This window comes from Natrix helvetica (genome assembly GCF_964273705.1).
Source record: "Natrix helvetica genome assembly, chromosome: 1".
NCBI classification, from domain to species: Eukaryota; Metazoa; Chordata; class Lepidosauria; order Squamata; family Natricidae; genus Natrix; species Natrix helvetica.
The window spans coordinates 217738622-217744621 of NC_138548.1; the positions used below are offsets into that span (position 1 = coordinate 217738622).

General features: G+C 38.8%; 1 protein-coding gene across 1 annotated transcript in view; it reads right to left on the bottom strand.

The window, feature by feature from the left end:
- Positions 1-2088, bottom strand: part of CSRNP2 (cysteine and serine rich nuclear protein 2) — a 45544-nt gene extending 43456 nt beyond the window's left edge. The window contains exon 1 of the mRNA XM_081937635.1: positions 1864-2088. The gene's annotated coding sequence lies outside the window, so the exon portion shown is untranslated. The remainder of the gene's footprint in view (positions 1-1863) is intronic.
- Between the last annotated feature and the right edge of the window lie 3912 nt (positions 2089-6000).

The window sequence follows — 6000 nt, forward strand, 5'->3', positions numbered from 1 at the left end:
ATGTCTCTTACAATACATTAACAATTTCATATGAAAAATCCCTATTTTACCAAACATAATTACTATTTAAGGTATCCTTTTTCAGGTGGGTTTCTATATTTCATTTAATATTTTCAAAATCAAGAGAGAAATTCTTTAGCATTAATAAATTAGTAAGACAAAACATTTACCACCTTAATATTTATTATGATTAACGTATAATATATGTGCCCTCTAATTCCAAGGCTTAGCCATAAAAGTACTAGTCAAAAGTTTTTCTAGAATCTTCCAAAAAGAGAGATTTCAGTAGTAGTTAGATTTTTGTTAGGACTCCTTTAAACTCAATGTTAGGAATTAACCTCAAGGCCAAAGTCAATGGAAAATAAGCTATCCTTATCTTAAAATATCAGAGCCCACTCTTATCCCAAGGCATCACTTTCTACCTAGTTTTCAGGATATCTTCTGTCCTACAAGATGATCCCTGAAGTATGAATAATAAACATCACTTTGATTGGATCATGCTAAAATCCAACATTAAGGTCAGTGCCCCCACAAATGCCACCCATAACACATCTGTTTTAGTGAATCTCTGTTTTAGTGAAATCCCCTGATTTCACACTAAAGAATGAAAACTGGCAATATATAGTTTGCCTACACAGGGAGGAAAAAAAAACTGCTTTTACAAAAGTATCTATAAAAACCTAATCAGAACATCAACAATTCCCACAAACTCAAACAACTATGTAGATTTATCCATCACTTTTGGCTCAGTGATGCAGCCTCAGATAATAAAATAGAATAGAATTATTTATTGGCGAAGTGTGATTGGACACACAAGGAATTTGTCTTTGGTTCATATACTCTCAGTGCACATTAAAGAAAAAAATACATTTCTCAAGAATCATAAGGTACAATACTTAATGATAGTCATAAGGTACAAATAAGCAATCAGGAAACAATCAATATAAATCATAAGGATAAAAGCAACAAAGTTACAGTCCTGCAGTCATAAGTGGGAGGAGATGGGTGATAGGAACGATGAGAAGGTTAATAGTAATAGTAATGCAGCCTTAGTGAATGGTTTGACAGTGATGAACCTTTCTCCTGCACCCACCCCACTTCAGTTCCACATCTAGATTATTTGCACAAAGGGCGAGTGACATTTTGAAAAATATCCCTCTCCTCTCCCCTAACCAAGCCCTCGATTTTAATAATCGCAGCAAGAGATAATTACTGACCTCATCTTGAGGTAGCTACACACTTTAAACGTCAAGGGAGGGAGGGAATTCCTATTGAGATTAACTGCAACCTCCCATTTAGGCAAACCCTCAACTCCAGTTGACAGGCGGCACCAAAAGCCCTTCTCTCTCTCTCTCTCCAGCGTGGAGACACACAGAAGCCCTCCGATCAGGCTCAAGAGAGGAGGGCAACCAGCTCCGAAACCACCCTAGAGACACACCGTGTTCGATCCCGGAATCTGCGACAAAACAAGACCTCAAAGCCTGACCAAAGGGATTCAAATGCAAACGCCAAAGGGAAGTCCGTCTCCTTCCATCCTGCAACGTAAAAGGGTGAGGCACGTTTCCCCTCCCCTCGCCCCCTCCTCAAAACCCATCCTTGCCTGAACGAGAGGGCGCTTCTCCTCTCTCCTTCCAGGGAAGCATCGCCCAGCCTTCCAAGGAAGGGGCCACCCCAGGGCGGCCAGAATCACCCCCACCGAGGAAAATCCCCCACCCCGCGCCTTCAGGTTTTTTTTTCTCTCGGGGAAGGGTCTCCTGCCCGCTTCTTCTCAACCGCGAAAAGACCCCGAGTAGCCCGGCCCCTAGCAAGGCACGCCCTCCTCTTCACGCCAGCCAGCCAGCACAGCTGAATCCAGCCACTCACCGGGTAGGGGTTCCTCCCGCCCGCCGGTCCCTCCTCCCTTCCCTCTACACAGGCCGGGGCTGCAGGGCGAAGCCCAAGATCCCCTAAAGAGGGGATGATGCGGAGGTAGCAGCTCCGTGCCTTCGGAGGGGAGGGAGTGGGAAATAGGCAGCAAAGGGCGGTAGCGGGCGGCTCTGGCAAGCGGCGGCGGCGGCCCAGAGCGGGCAGACCACCAGCCCCCAACTTCGTCGGTGATAACAATAGGACTGCCGGTGCAGCGTCGCCTTTTATAGGGAGGAGAGCACGTGACACAGCGCGCGCCGCCTCTCCCACCCGCCCGTACGCGGCGCGCTGCACTCGCGCGGCAGCATGGGAAACGTAGTCGCACTCAAGAAGGGCGGTGCTTGCGCAATAGAACGTTGAAGAGGGGGGCGTGTTTGACAGTTTGTCCAGGTAACGGCGGCATCTGAGGTGAGGATGAAAAGAACCACGTAACGCTTGGAACCATGGGAAATGGAACCCATCGGCTTCTTCCAGCGCTTGCTAAAATTAGGTTCCAGAATGCAACCTGCTTGTGTTCGCTAAAAGTATTCCTTTAAAAACACACACAAACGAACGCCTGGTGATAAAAAAAAATCCGGAGAGGATACCAGTCTGTAACTTTCACGTTGCCACCTTATTCTGAATGACTCTAATTTTAAAAACCAGATAATCTTGTATTCCAAGATAGTGGAGGAGCACTTTTTTCCAGAACTGATAGGTTAGGATGTTTGTGGGTGTGTGGAGTGTGCTATTTTATGACACTCTGCAGTTGTGACACATCTGCAGAGCTTGTGGGCCAGTTTCCTTTTTGATTAACCAAAAAAAAAAAAAACAGAAAATAAAAACGTGAATATTGGATAGGATTCGGATGAGAATCATTTATACCAAGTAAACAACTGCAGGACTGTTTCAGGACTTAATAGCTCCACTATGCTAATTATATGTGGCTGTAATTGTAGTCTTAATTTAAAAACAAGTTTAGTTAACTTGATTTTGATTTTCAGTTATAATAGATTCAGTCAGTACATTGCAACTAATTAGAAGTACTACATCAGACTTGACAGGATCAGATAAGAATCTGAGTGTAAAATGTAGATACCATATGCATAAACCTACACAAAAATTGTGTGTGAGAGACAGAGAAAGTGAGAGATCAAGTTTTTTTTATAAAACTAGATGAGATAATATATACTTCAATAATCTCAGGCACACTGATTGTTAAAAAATAAAATCAAAATTACCATTGTGAAAATAAAACAACCTACAAAAATGTACTGACTCTTTATAAAATATGCAAAGTTCTAGACCTCCAATATGTTCCCCAAATTAATCAAAAAATCAGAAGGCTGTATTGAACCATGAAGTCTGTCATTTAGTCTCATTCACAAGCCATTCATTGCAACAAGACCATGAAACTTGGGTGATGACAAAGTTACAGTCGTTTAAATATAGTTTCTATTTACACATTTCAATGAACCAAATTTTGTCTTCTACCCCATAAATCACTGATGGAATTTATAAGAAGCCAAGGTCAAGAACTGCATTATCATTATGGCTTAGCAGAGCATGTGAATCCAGTCACTGACACTCAAATCCCATTACATGTTTTTTTTAAAAAAAACACTGATTAGGCATTTACAGAAAATACAGTCTTCATGTTGAAATTATAGATATGGATTCTCTTAAGTTCTAAGTGAAAGTATACCATATGGTTATTCCCTTAGATTCCAGGATAGAAGAAAGTAGGGGAATAAACACATTTAATATTACTGTGTAGTTCCATTTTTCAATTTTGATTGTTCCTTCCACTCCCTTCAAAGTTAGTCTCAACATTAGATTTAAGAATACTGCATTTTCATTGTATGCAGTCAGTGACCAGATCTTAAATACTGCAACACTTTTGCTCACCACTGGATGGAGTGGCATGAAAGGAAAATACATTTGAGGAAACATGCCTATTGGCAAATTGAACAAGTACAAAATTCAACCCTACCTAGTAATAGAACAGATACTTCAGGAGAATAGTAGGAAAGATGTGTTTTGGATTTAATAATCTGATTCACAAATTGCTTTTACTTTGTAACCAACCCTTTTGTATATTACCAGAGTGTAGGGTAAAATTTATGCCATCCAACAATGTGCATAAATACTTAAATGTGACATAAGATATTAAATGTCATATTCATGATATGTTAATAATGGCTTAGTATTAAATAGCTTAGGCTAGATGACAAAGTAAGCTATAGTCTGTTTTCTTTTTTCTTTTTAAAATCATGTCCCTTTTATATTTATCTTATCTATTAAGTTTATATGCCAACTGTTTGACCTGGAGGCAATTCTGGATGACTTAGAACCAATGAAAACAACAGGATAAAAACATTAAAACAAAGATTAACACTAAAATTGATTTAAGAATTAACAAAGATGACAAGGAAGGAAGCAAGATGCACATTGAGAGAAGGTGGGATCTTATCTCAGTCCATTAACCACCTCCAGTATGACATGCTCACATCAGGGCCCCAATTGGCATAGCCAAGTCTTCAGGCTCTTTTGGAAGTCCAAAATTCTTTGAAAATTACAAAAAGAATGAAACCAAGAGCATAAAAATAAACTAACAAATAGGAAAAATCAGAGCTTCAGAGTTATGTATCATAAACACCATTATGGAGGAATATAAGTATTCTGAGTCTGCAAAAGTGCCTGTTAAATAGTTTTTTAGAAAAGGGAACCAAAGCAAATCCTCCACAGTAGGATTTGGTTCATATCACTATTTATTGTTGTCAACATTCTCAGCATAATTTTTGTAACTTAGGTAAATTAATTTGATTCAGCCCAAGAGTTTTGTTATGGATACATTAAGAAACTCTCTGAGAAAAAAGAGTCAGAAATTAACTTTCAGAAAGTCTAGAGGCAGCAATATGCAGTCTATAGTTGGGATGCTTAATGTTTTTAAAAAATCAGATTTTGACTATAAGCTAGAGTCAAACTCTAGGTAGCACCATTAATAGAGTTCTCAATTACCAATTACTGTATACCATCCTCCCCCAATCTATGCTTTCCAGATGCCAGAATACAACTCTGCTCACTCCAAAACAGCATGGCTAAATAGCCATGGGAAAGACTGCTTTATATTGTTTAACTAATTACCTGCTTACCAGTATGATGCACTTTGACATCTGACACAAATCTCTTATTTTTGACTGAAACCCACATCTATTAAGCAAATCAGTACTTTTTGTCAGTAGTCCTAGTACATGTTTTACAACAGAAGAAAAATTATAGCATCTGTTTTGGCAATTCAGCAAAACATTTTAGGCCTGCATCTGCACTATAAAGTAATGCATGTATGGCTCAACTATCCCTGGCAGTGACCTCCTGTGATGTTGCTAAGATTTTAAGGTGTACAGATACTTTCTTCAGCCTCCTACAATTGCTCAATCATGGAGCACAAACATAATATAATGATTATGCAGACATTGTCTCCTAGTAGGCAGAGCTCCTGCTGGTCTCATCTATATTTTTAATTCAGAATGTTTTCACAGTGACAAACACATTCTTGGCCATAGTTAGTTACTACAGTTAAATAGCTGTATTTCCACAAATGGTGCAGGAGTTATTTTCATATTAGAGATGAACATGCTGGCCCTTGTATCACTTGCTTTTAATTTTGCAACAGCTGATCTGTATTTCTACCTCAAGTACTCTCTTGAACAAAATGTCTTCCATGTTAAAAATGTTTTTTTTAAATCGATCATGAAAAAATAGGTTCCTGCTAAACTTGCTAGAATTGTATTTGCCTTGCTAAAACCATTATACATCCAAAATGAAACATCCAGTTATATGAAAAGATACTTAAGATCAGTTGTGCGTTTTGAAAATGAAATACAGAATGTTTATCACAAAATTCAACTGGTACAGAACATGTTTGCTCCGCTTGTTTTTCCTCGTTTTTCTTTTCATCACTATACAGAATGGATTTCAACTGTTCCAATGGTTTAGGTAAACCTTCATGTTTCTAACCATTGCACAGAAAAGCTTTATCCTTCAGAAAACACAGTAGTTTAAATACTTGGCAGTTACCTTTCCTCTAATTTCTAAACAGCTTAATTAAGCTTG